We start from the raw sequence: 13547 nt of genomic DNA, 5'->3' as shown, positions 1-13547 counted from the left end.
GTGTGTAGTCAAACGCAGAGGTAGGTTACATGTAGGAATGTGGTTATTAGAGTGAGTTAGGTTCATCTACACTTTGCATACAGGTAAGTGCAAGTATGATGTAAAAAGACTATTGGATTTAGTGTTAGGTTTTAAACAATTTGTAAATTCAGAAATGTGGATTTTCAGGAGCTTGGCTTATTTTGACAAAAACAAATTAAGAGATGGATAAATGCAATTAGATGAAATGTATGTTGCAATGTAATAATAATAATAATAATAATAACATTACATTTTATTCATAGAGCACTTTACATGGTACTCAAAGACACTTTACATAAGAAAAAACTATCATAAAATAAAATTAAGACCTTAGAAATTCAAATTTAAGACTATTTGATGCCCTAAAACAAGACATTTTAAGGCTTTATAAGGACCTGCAAACACAAGGCATTCTACCTAACACTGGAAATGCTATTGTATCTTTATCTTGTCTTCTCAGTACTGCTTACATGTCTCAGATTACTGACTCCTGCATGGTTAAGGTCAAAAGAATCAATCTAGAAAGGAGACACTGTAATTATTAGATTATTTCCCATTAACGGATTGAATTACCATTGATTTCTTACAACATAATTGACCTGGTCTGTGGTCAGATGGATTAATAAAAGACTTACACTTCCAAGCAAAGCCAGTGTGATCTGGTATCAGTTGACCCGTCAGTCCATAGCAGCCATGTGATCCCTGTTCCTTTCTTGGTTGGACTTACTGGGTTTTTTTTTACCCTCAGTCCTTCTTTTACTCACATCCTCTTTGAGACATCGATAACAGCACTGGATGAAGGGATGACTGAGGTCAGTGGTGAAGCCTGAGGTCGTTTTTGGAGCTTTAGATTCGGATCAAGGCACAGGGGATCATGGGAACCTGGAAAATAAGCAAAAGGTGATAGTTAGGGACTGTTTGGTATTTTGGGGGGTTGGGGCAAAACAGGGGAGGCATGTCAAATATTTTTTTAAGCACTGGTGAGGGACTTTTTTATTTTGACTACAGGGAGGGACAAACAACTGTACATAGTTCTTTTTGAATTTACTTTAAGTATCCTCTTAGCCCCCAAACCCTCTGGTGGAATTTAAAAGGCATGTTTACTTTTAAAATTGCAAAAATTACACTATTTATCATTGCTGGAAATTGCTCCATTCCTACATTTGATGTATGAATATAAAACAAATATACCTAGTTATGGTGGGGAAAGAGTCATGCATTTCCCCCCAGTCTCTTAGGGAGGCTCAAGGAAGAATATTTGTAGCTTGAGGAGGGTCAAGATTTAAAAAAAAAAAAGAAGTAACACACCAGCCACCTCCTTCCTCTGATAAGTAAAGTACAGTCCCTTAGAAATGTATAAAAGTTCAGCCAAAGCTATTCAACAAATTATATTGTTAAGCAGAGGCAGATTTCCCCTGACTCACTACTGAGGCCGACTCAAAGAAAAAAGAACCTTGAAATGCATGAATACGGAGAGAAGTGGAATGAGTGGGAGTTTGCATCTGCGTCCCAGAGATATGCAACCATTTGTGCTGCACATGCCCAATGCTTGTGTACCGCTATCGCAGCAACCTCTGCCGCAATTTGTAGAACCCACTGCTACAAAGCAAAAACATTACAGTAACAATCTATTTATCTCCAGCCATGCAAAACTAATACTCTCCAAATTAGTCTTCCAGTGTTTGTGGTACACATGAGGAGTTTGCACACATTCGCCGCTTGCTTACATCAGTATAATTGTAAGAATCACCTTCAAATCTAATAACAGTAAACAGGAGGCTGGTGTTAGCAAACAGTGTAGTCCAATTAAACCACGCACAGCCGCAAATTTGTCCGTGAATGTGACTATACAAGGAAAGCTGTGCATAAAGTATGCTGGAATTAATTCTGCCCTATCTACACAAAGACTTGACTGTGATGTTATTCTATCGCCCTGCTTGAGTCTGAAAAAGAAAGCATGTCCCTCTTGCCCCCTCACTCCTACGCTCCCAGAGTCCCACTGCCCACAGGTGTGAGACACAAAGCCATATTGTTAACACTTGGCCACTTTAACGCAGCTGAGCAGAAAGCAGACGAGAGGAGGTGAATTAGTCACTAGACTCAGCTGAACGGGCCCACTCAGTCTGAGCCGGGATGAGAGGAATTAATGAACAAGGTATGGAAAACACCTCATTTTCTCACGTTCTGTAGGAGCTGTGCTCAACTTTTCCAAATGTTGCAAAGTCTTTGGCATTTGAACAGAAACATGTTTGCCATTAAGGACACCTAACCTGAAGACTGTAAACCTGATCAAAAGATCCTTCATAAATGAGGCTTTAGAAATAAGCTCTTTGACTTCCATTTAAGTGGGGGACTCGTGAGAAACATGTTACAAATTTCTTCCATTGTTAGATACAAAAACCAGGCTGTGAATGAGGTAACAGCCTGTGAAATGGTATACCATGGTATGAAAACTGACAGTTATCATACCGTGTTGCTTATCTACTTTATTTTTATTAAAATGCAACCATCTCTCACCTGCACATCCCCCACACTCTCCTTTCCTGCTCCTAACTGCCTGTCAGAGGTTTTACACATACCTCCATTGAAAATGGTTTTAATTTCAATAATAATGGTGTCAGTTCAACCAAAAAAAAACCCTTTTTTCATTCCTTGGGTTATTGTGACTGATAAAACAGATATTGTCTGTGATATTTTCTGCCATGGTTACTGTACTGTAAAAACCTCATACCATTCAAACCCTAGTTGTAAGAATAGCTGACACAAATATCAAAATGGTCCATGAGCCAGGCATAATTTTGATACCACTCTAGGTGGAAAAATCTTCTTAACAATTCTGAACAAGTGTATTTCATCACAAATCTCAGAAACCACCAGCTATTGGTCTGAAGACATTTTAGCTTCTGGGGGTAACGGACACTATTTTGGAGTTTCCAGTGAAGCCATCTGATTTCAGGATAACAGATATTCGGGCCAAGACTTCCTCTTCCAGGCACATAGTGTACAGTCCAATTAACAAAGCTAAACGCTAAGTCATCACCAGACAGTAATTGATGGGTTCAGAGAATCCATTTTGGCTAATGCATTACGTCTCATTTCTTTCCACACACTGTTTACCTGCATGCAACCAAAACTCACTCAAACCTGATCAGTCAATACTACTTGGACTACAAACAGAAACCAGAATGCTTCTTATACTATTATTTTGTCCCGTTGCCAACAGATTCTGATTTCATATGCAGAATCTGTTTAAAGAGATTTTGTCTATAGTTAATATTTTGATGTGATAATAACCAGTGGAGTGACAGCTTTGTCTCTGTAATCAGCTCGTAAATTTATCCGCCCACTGAAAAAAAACTGGACTTTAAATGCTGATGCATTTCCTCTTTTAGACTTATTTAATGATGTTTCCCTGAACTACAGTTTGTATCATTTTAGATGGTGAATTCTTAGCTTACATTAAAGTCCAGTTGTGTCAAATAATAGAGCACAACTGGTTTTAAAAAGTTTCATTTACATACTTTCCCCACAGTTATTTTCTAAATTGTGGTGTTTGAGCACTGTGAAAGCAACGCACATCATAGGCATAACATTTTCGGAAAAATCTGCATACTCACTAAACTGCCAAGAAATTTATAATTTCATACTATACAACTGTGTGAGGGTTATTATGGTCCTTACATTACAAGAACATTCTCTGGAAAACTTTAAATCTCTATTTTCATTGCCTTCAAATTGGCAGTTTAATCCTGCAGTCAGTCAGTGGTGATAAGCAACGCTAAAAAACAAAATTAACAGTCTGTTTATCCTGCCTTTGATTTACAGATCATAGAAATCCATTCACATCACACCAAGTATACAATACAGAAAAATCCAAATTGATGCAGCAGTTATCCTCACTTGTAGTCTTTAGTATGAGACAAAAAAGGCCTAAATCACTGGCTCATGCACCTACCGTAATTTAACTCAATAACATCTTTTATAGAGAGTTACTGCCTGGTTAACACCCATGTCTTTTAAACTCCACGCCCGAGCAAAGCTTACTCAAGTGATGTAATGTCAGTAATTTTCCCAGACGCTCCTCCTAAACCACCGAAGACATTATACAACTGTTTACAGAGGCAGTGTAGCTCTTCCTGTGAGTAGTAAATTGACACTGAAATGTCAAATAGTTTGTTTTCTTTAAGGTAGCATGCCTTCAACATGGTAACATGGCTCTAATTTCTCTCATTCAAACAGCAACAAATTACTCACCGCTCCATTTATTCTATATGTGGAACTTATATGTGAATGTACAGATGTTACAAGAAGGTCAAGCTAAAAAAAGGAAAAACTGTCACGACACAGCTCATGCAACCTTTGACCTGGCCCGCAAGGATAATTCTTGTTACTGAATCTGTCAGTCAAAGATGAATCAAAGAGTAACCAGGCAGAAACGGCGCTCTTCTGTGGATCTGAGCACATTTCAGGTTGAACAAATTGTTACAGAGCTGGTTTAAGAAAACTTTAGTTACCATGCAGCGGTTCAGTGATGTTAATAATAGATTAAATAGGTAATGTGCTACACTGAAGTAATAAAATGCTTCCAAGAATTAGGCTAGACTTTTTTTGCAATGGCAATATATTATCATTTATGTTAAAAAGACTGGGTTAAATGATAATAGGTATAAAAAATGTATTAAATATGCTAAGTTATTCATACTGTATTTCACTTGCGTAAAAGTAATTCAGGAGACTTTAATGAAGCCATCATCATCTTTTCACACAGAGTATTGTTCTCCTTTCAGCTGCACACATTCAGACCAAAGAAGAAGGAGACATGCTCACGGCATATGATTACTGCAGGCACAAGCGCTTCCTTTCTGTGCCACTCTGCCCATTGACTAAGAGGGGAAACATGCAGCCCATTAAAGTTTTATGGGAGTGCAGTCATCACCCAGCACTCTGTGGTTCAATCTTTAATTCATACCAAAACAGGCAACACTAAGTACTGTAGCTAAGTGTCGCAGTGAGTTATTTCTTTTGTTACATAGTAAAGAATTAAATGTCTCTATTGTTGTCTTTTTTATTATTCTAATGCTATCATGCTATGCATGATCAAAATATTTGAAATTCATACCCCCTTTTTTATAAGATTATTTTTTTTTGCTTTTATTGCGTTAAATTGACAGGACAGTGTGAGTGTAAAAGGGGGAGAGAGAGAGGGGGAGACATGCAGCAAAGGGCCGAGGCTGGATTCAAACCTGTGGCCGCTGCGACGAACACAGCCTCTGTACATGGGGCGCTGCTCTATCCACTGAGCCACCAGGCATCCCAATCCAGACCCAAATTTGATGGTTGCTATTCAGTCACCACACATATTCAGTGAATTCGGTGAATCTAGCTATTCATGCTATTCACATGCTGCCTTCCTGCGGCATAAATCCAATATTGATGGCTTCTACCCCAGAGGCGCACGTGGCTTCCTGAGATGATGAATCCACGGTTTCATATGTAATGGGGTAAACTAATGGAGGTCTTCAGAGAGCACAGATGCATGCAGTAACCTTCATTCATGATGCTCAATGTGGAGAGCAAGCGGAGACTGTCAGTGCTGGTCAAATTCAAGGAAGGATCCTTAATCGCCAGCAATTTAAGGATGCCACGTCATCAAATGTTGCCTTAGCATCCTTCACATTCTACCAAGGGCTGAGTCCTTCATTAACAGAATGTTAAAGGATCCCTGTGTGTATCCTTAGCTCTCTTAAAGCACCAACAATCCTATGCGTATGATGCATTGTCTTGCCCCGAGATTTAAAAAAAACATGGCAAATATGCTAGTAAACTCTCAGATATTTTGCCTCAGCAATCCCCCAAAATCATTTTTTACGGCCAGAAATAGGCAATCCAACTGATGTGTCTTCGCTCATATTAGATCCACAAGGACACTGATGCATTGCTGTTTTTTGGCCGTGCTTGTCCTTGGAAAATGGTGCAGAACACGAGTGAAGCAACAGCAATACTGATGGTGAAATGTGCATTTAAATGTTAGGTATATCCAGTGTTCTTGTAAATTTCTTGTTACCATTAATGTGTTCCATCAAAGTAAAGCAAAACGTGGTAATGCCAGTTTAAATTTCTATTAACAATCAGCTAGATACCTGTTGAAGTAGGCTTACTGAAGTTGTCACTGCATTGGTTAGCTGGCTTGCTGGTTCATTATGTGTCCTTTGAATGCTAAGGAGTCTTGCCTGGCCTCTGTAGGACCTGACCTGCAAGGACTTGGAAGGTCTTATCAAGGAAGCATCCTTGACTCTGAGAAGCACTGTGTGTTTTGTCAGTCAGGCTGGAACCTTTTATTTTATACTTGTGCACAAGTTCAGACTGTGATGAGTAGGTTTGTAAATTTGATTCAATCTGTGAGATTGCCTGTTGAGTACATGTGTGGACAAGACAAACTACTGCTTTTAGAAGCACGAGACAAAGACAATTCTTTTGCAAATGACATTAAGAGACACTTTTAAGTGTTCAAGTGAAAATCTGCCACGTTGAGACTTTGTATAACTCCTACTCACAAGAGTCCTGCACCTAAAGTGGCTGGTTTACTGAGCATGTCACAGCCTGAGCCTGGAACACCCACACTTTAAAATAAGTGGCTATTGCCGAGGGAAATAGCTGAGAAATATTATTTTTATGCCTTCATATCAGAGAATGAGTAGAATAATCTCCAGCTTCAAGTTTGAGGACTCTGAAAATGACACTTCTGGGGCACAGTATAGGTGAAGCTAGGGACAAGAGATAATAATCATTGCAATTACAATTTCACCACTCATCTACTCTTCTACTGCAGCTCAACCAAGTTTGTTCCTTTCACTAGAGTCCTGTGTAAGTGGATTAAACTTTAGAACTGTGAAACACAGCTACAGCAGTCCCATCATGTCTGTTACATACTTGAATATATGATCTAAAGACATTGTTGGGAATAATATTCTAAACTATTTTGCGGCTTCAGTCTGACCTTGCAGCTGCATTTTGTGAGTCTTTCGTACCTAATGGAACAGCTCTTTGTGTTTAAGTGCAGTAGCACTTTTATTAAAATGAACAGTCAGTTTCTTCCCTCTTTATTAGAGCTCCAGCTGTCAGCAGATTGACAGCACAAGCACTTCCTGTTCTCACAGTAAGTTACACCATAAGTCAGGGTTTACTTATGAAACACTGACCTGGCAGAGCGAGCAGCTGCGCTTCAAATAGATGCTGCGTATTAATGAAACATGATAAACAAGACTTGAATCAGAGGGTAAATGCAAAAAAAGAAACTTTTTAAAATTTGGGCCGTGATGATGCAGAGGGCGGTTCTTTAACAAAATGTGTATGGATGAATGTTGTGCCTGAAGACTGAAACAGAACAGAGCCTTCCTGGCCTACATCCAGTTGCATATATGAGGAACACAGTCATTTTCATTCAAGGCTGCACCATTGCAGTGTTTCACAAGGCTATGAGGTCACATATACACACAGTAAAATCCTGTGGACAAATTCATTCGATGACCATATCTCTTATTTCGATGATAATCAGTAGAAATCAGACAGGAAACGAAGAAGCCAACAGTCACAAAAGTCATCACAGTTGAGATCTGCAGATTATGAAGGATGATTACACAGGCACCTAATGAAACATTTATACCTCTAAATTAACCGCTGATTATCTGACATGACTGGATGTGCCAGCCACAATAAAAGAGTATAATTAAGACAATAAAAGGTGAAAATATAGTTCAGGTTAGATAAAGGCTTTAACACACTGTACAAATCCTCTCTGGCTTGAAGGGGACCTCTTTTTCATGTTATCATATGTATAATGATACAGTGCTGGATGTTTATTTTAAACGTAGCCAAAGTTTTAAATAATGAGGTAAACATATGTAAAAGTAATCCCAGTGAGCAAAACCCTCATGCTTTAGGCTGTTCTGTATACTCTGATATCAATGTTTTTTTTTTATTTCAAGCTGTTGTAGCTTGTGACTTATTTCTGACTATATGGTCATCTGCTTCAGGCATGGTGCCTACACTTCTACAGTAAGGGAAATGCAATCTTGGTTGCTGAAGTTATTTCTCTCTGATTTTGGACCATGTTACTGCAGAAACATGTCTGGTTGTGAAGGTTTTAGTTTCGATGATTTTATTGATGATTTTTCAAAGAAAGTACCATTTTACACAGCTTCAAGTACACTGATATACATGTAGCCACATTTTAACGACAAGAAAACACATAATCTTGGTTCAGATCATGTGTGTAGAGATGCTGAGATATGAAAGAATCTGAAACGCTAACCAATCAGGGCAGACTGGGCTTTTTTGGGGGGGAAGTCTTAAAGAGACAGGTGCTAAAACAGAGCGTTTCAGACAGAGGTTAGATAGAGGTAGACACAGTATGAGGAAAATGTTTCTGACCATTAAATCAGGTGAACATGTTCCAGTAGAAGCCAAAAGTACAAGTATGAATTTGAAAATGAGCATAATAGGTCTCCTTTAAATATTTCAGCATGAAGGATAAACTCTCAAAAACAGCTTCACCATGAGTGCACTCAAACATGATTAAAAAAGAGAAGTGTTACTCATCTTTTTAAATACAAAACTCTAGGACAGAATAATGGATTCCAATGCCTTCCTGTGGTTTTGTATTTGAAATTAAGATACTGCATTTCACAGGTCATTATTAGACTTACACCTAATTATATGTAAAATTCCTCAACTTTTATAGCGGTCACATAGACACCGATATTAGTTGTTGGTTATCTTCCACCTCCACACCCTCATCTATCCCCATCTGCTCTTTCTCCATTTTTCTTTCAGTCCAAGTGTTAACTGAATATTAATGTCATACCTGAAGCACTGAATTAAGTTTTTTATCACCTTTATCTGATAGAGCTTTATGGCAACCTCTGAATTATCCCTCAAGCAGATGGACATCATTTTAAGAGAGAGGCAGATCATGCTGACTCAACAGTGACTCATGTCTTTCTGCACAGGCTGTTGTCATATCAATGTCATGCATTCATGTGTCAAAGTTTATATAAACCTCCCATTCATACTACTCACAGCTAAGCTTTAAAACAGGCCAATGTTTCAAGCATTTCAAGCATCAGCATCACTCTCACCTTAGGATACTTAAAAGTCATCATCAAGAAATTAATCTTTAAATTAGTATGTGTCTAACTATAGTTCGTGTATTCCCAAGGTGAAAAAGATGTGGGCGATGGAGCCCAATATTCAGACCACAGACGAGGAGTTTGAGGTAATTCTAAAATTAGCATCCGCTTTTATTAGGCCATTTAATCAGGGATGGAGCTGAAGGTGAAGTTATTGTGAATGAGGTTGTGGTGAGTGAGGGGCATTTATAATTCACATTGGAACACATGGCATTTCCAACAGTTTCCCATACTGCAACAATAATGACATCTCATTGTCACATTATTAGCATATTGAGATTAGAGTCTGCACTAACCAATTAAAGCCATGGAAATGGCGGTTATTGTAATTAGTGCCATCATGGAAATGCTGCAAATGTGGGGAAACTGTAACAATGTGTGAAATGGTAAATATCTTATTTTGAAACAAAAAAATGACCTAAATATACCTTTGCATCAAAATAAAAGGAACTAACATTGTTCTTCTCTTGAGCAGGGGTGTCAATCATACGGCATACAAGCCAGAATCAGCCCGCCAAAGGGTCCAATCCTGTACTTTGGATGACTTTGCATAGTTTGAAATTTTAAATAAGTCATTAATGGTAGAGCCCCAACAATTTTATCTCCAGTAAATTAAAAAGTGAGAAAATTGTCTTAATTGTTTGATTTTTTGGGTGGCTGGAAATAAAAATTAAATGGATAATTCCTGACATTAACAGATTTTTTTTTCAGTTGAGGACATCTCTGACTATATACAGACACAAAATCAAGCATTTTAATGGTATGAATTTAGAAATATTCCTGAGTGAAAGCTCTGCATTTCTATCTTGAAATGACTTCAAATCTGATGTATTATAAAAATCTATGCTCCACAATTCCAGACAATAACCCAAATATCCGAGTTCAGCACAACGCAAACCCATACTGTAAATCAAGCATTTTTACTGTATCAAAGTTTGTCACACTGTAAAATATCTAATGGTTTTACTGGTGCGGCCCACTTGACATCAAATTGGGCTGTATGTGGCCCCTGAACTAAAAATGAGTTTGACACCCCTGCTCTGGAGTAATATCAGAAAACAGCACATGTTGTGCAAGCTCCAGCTCCCAGTATGATGAATGCACAGGCCTGCTACATGTGTACTACGTGTACTCGCCCCTTTGCATATTACTGTCTAGACCAGTGAGAATGCATCATATCCAGTGCGCCCCTTCCCCATAACATCTAATCGCATTTTCGATATGAAATCAACAATCTCCGAGATTATTCTATTATTATTATTAATATTGCTAGTGGAGAAAACCATCACATGGGACATGCTGGTGGTCGCAGGGTGTGTGGATTTGCTCCACTAACCCATATTCACTGTATTGCATGATGTCTACAGGAATGGCAGACGAAATATCACGTCCAGTCCCTGTGGCCTGCATGCTGTTTTTCTCTGGAGATGTGTTGTTGCTAAAGCATTTTCAGCTCTGAATGCAGTGTGGTCTAATAATATGAGAGATACACGGAGGCTAATACATAGACCGCCTGGGAGAGCTTTCAGAAACGAGACAGGGTGCACAAAACAGAAAACAGTTGGTGTTTACGCATAAATACGCAGATGGAAAAGTAGCCCGGCTGGTTTTCACTGCTGTTTTTTCCCCCTCTTACCTTGGTTACTCGCGATGACCTCGCCTCACACGGCGGCGCAGTGGCTGATGATGTCGGCTTGTTTTTCCCCGCACGGACGCCTGCCTCTTGTGCGCTATGTCCTTTGGAGGATCACACAAAACACATGGAGTTGTGAAATCATGTGATCGGAGATGAATTTATGTCTCTCTGTTGATCATGTTTCCTGCAGATCTCTCTGAGGATGCGCTTCCCCCCGCCAGCCTGCCTGCCTGAGCTGCGCCGTGTTATGGCAGCCAGAGTGGAGACTGGAGACCCTCCCCCGGGCGTAAAGCAGTGTATCAGGTGGACACTCAGCATCCCCTCACATTCCTGCATCACTGGACGATAAAGGGCAATCCTGTACATAAAAAAGGGCTCTTGTTTTTCCTCCCTTGTGATAGTTTTACGGCTGACATTTTAGCATGTGACATTTATTCAATACATTAGGAGATGCTTTTAGCTGTATTGTTACTGCAGTGTTCCTTTGGGGGTTTACATTATACATTCACACTGACCTTATCAAACTCTATGATATTGTACCATCACATGTCTTGTGATGGTACAAACCTACATGTCTTGTGGCATATTTTCTGACAAACAGACTTTTGTCTCTGTGTTTTTTTTAGCCTTAGTCAACTAGGAGCTCCGTAGATCATTTCATTGTAATTTATATAAATGAAAGATACACGCTGTGGTTCAGAGTGCCTTGGGTCAGGACATCACAAAATCACATGGATATTTACAGTAAAATAAAAAGAAATGGCCAATTTTCTTTTAAACACTTTTAGACTATTTATGTGAGTAGGGCCATCTACTGGCAATGATGGACCTGTCATGCTGCCTTCGTGTACTCACAAAAAGTTGGAAATAGGATGAGCAAAAGGTAAAATAAGGTCACAATTTTATACATTAAGGCCATGGTGACAATTTAAAGAAAGAATATATATGTATATATATATATATATATATATATAATATATATATATATATATATATATATATATATATATATATAATATATATATATATATATATAAGGTCTGGGTTGTAAGTTTGGCATTATTGGAGAGTATGTAAAACATTTTCTTTATAGATTTGTTGAATTTTTAAAATGTCCATGCCATTTGCATGTATGTCTTTATTCTGCTGCATTACAGCTAGTGTCTGAAATCACATTTGTAAACAGTAAATGCTTGTGCGCAAGTGGCATTTACATGTGTGACTCATGAGTCAGAAATATGACCTCCGGAGGAAAAACTTGAGTGCTTTTTTTTGTGAAAGGGCAGCTGTGTTTAAGCTCCTCAGTTCCAGGATGTGCAGCCACACAGGCAAATTTCAAATCTGCAAAGGTTGTTGAATAGCCTAAAAATACATTTCGGGGGCATTGTTTTACTAAAGTTGGAAAATGTGATAAACAAATGTGCTTCGAATGCAGTAGGCTATATTGAAAAATCCTTTGTGGTTTTTATTGACCTCACAGAGACATGCAAACAAATCATTAAGTAACTGGGCTGTTTTTGCTGACCTCTTGTGGAAGCTACATTGAGCTAATGGAGTAAATCAATTTTTTGTGTTTGTGTGTGCGTGTGACATTCAAAATTCAAACCAACATGAAAAAAATAGCTTTATTAAGAAATTGTATTAATCATCTACAATGATTTGTTGTTAAATGAATAGTGAAAATAGGTGCAACAGATTCATCCACAACCTTGATGGAAGTCATGTCATAAGGAACTTTATTTTTTCTTCTTTATTTTTTATTATTATTTTCTTGAGTTCTGATCTGTTGAAATTCCCACAGTCACTGACTGTGTCAAAATGAAGTAACTTTAGGCTTACTCAAGTACTGTACTTACATATGCCACCAATTTGAGGCTTGAGGCTTCTTGTACTTTACTTGAGTCTTGTACTTTACTTGAGTCTACTCTTTTAATGCCATTTTATACTTCTACACAACTACACAACTTTTCAGAGGGAAATAGTGTACATTTTTACTTCTTTTCATTTATCTGAAAACTTCAGTTACTTTTCTGCATATAAAACCATAAGAAGAGTTAAGAAAATAGGCTATGATGCTTCATTATAAATTTAACTAACAGATTAAACAAGTAAAGCTGAAATAATTAGCCACTTAATCAATTTATCAATTGTCAAAATTTAATTGTCTTTTTTTGATGGACATATAAGTCTTTTCTAATTCTTTTTGAATATTTTTGGATTTTTTTGTCAAATTTTCTACACTGAGTAGCTTACTTTTACTTTTGATACATTAAGTGCATGCTGTAAAAAAATTCTGTTGTTTTTTACGGAAAAGAAGTGGCAGCTGCGGTTGCCACAATAACTTTAACCAAAAATTATACAGTGAAGATGTAAACAACTTTACAGAACAACCCGTAAGTTTAACAATTTGAAAATGACATTTTTAAACTGTACACTGGACACTGTCCATTTGGTCAACAAAAATAAAACTTAAACTTAAACTCTTATTGAATTAATACTTGGAAATATACACATTAGAAAATCATTATTATTTTTCCTCCAATTTCAAAAACCTAGCTTTTATTGCAGGTAAAATAACATTTTGTTATTCATTTTTTAGCATGAACATCAATAGAAAGTTCAAGTTTTAAGGAACATTCGAGTGTAACACTCCGATGTTTTAAAATCCATTGTAAAATCCACATTTATCTGTAAAACAAAAC

General features: G+C 37.7%; 1 protein-coding gene across 2 annotated transcripts in view; it reads right to left on the bottom strand.

Annotated features, from left to right (window-relative positions):
• LOC121954751 (receptor-type tyrosine-protein phosphatase epsilon-like) overlaps window positions 1–11098 on the bottom strand; it is a 32396-nt gene extending 21298 nt beyond the window's left edge. For both annotated transcript variants that reach the window (XM_042502444.1, XM_042502446.1), the window contains exons 1-2: window positions 10846–11098; window positions 657–903 (exon numbers count right to left, since the gene is read on the bottom strand). The gene's annotated coding sequence lies outside the window, so the exon portion shown is untranslated. The remainder of the gene's footprint in view (window positions 1–656; window positions 904–10845) is intronic.
• Between the last annotated feature and the right edge of the window lie 2449 nt (window positions 11099–13547).

The sequence above is a fragment of the Plectropomus leopardus genome, chromosome 15 (genome assembly GCF_008729295.1).
Source record: "Plectropomus leopardus isolate mb chromosome 15, YSFRI_Pleo_2.0, whole genome shotgun sequence".
Lineage (NCBI taxonomy): Eukaryota > Metazoa > Chordata > Actinopteri > Perciformes > Serranidae > Plectropomus > Plectropomus leopardus.
This window is presented reverse-complemented; position numbering and strand designations above follow the sequence as displayed.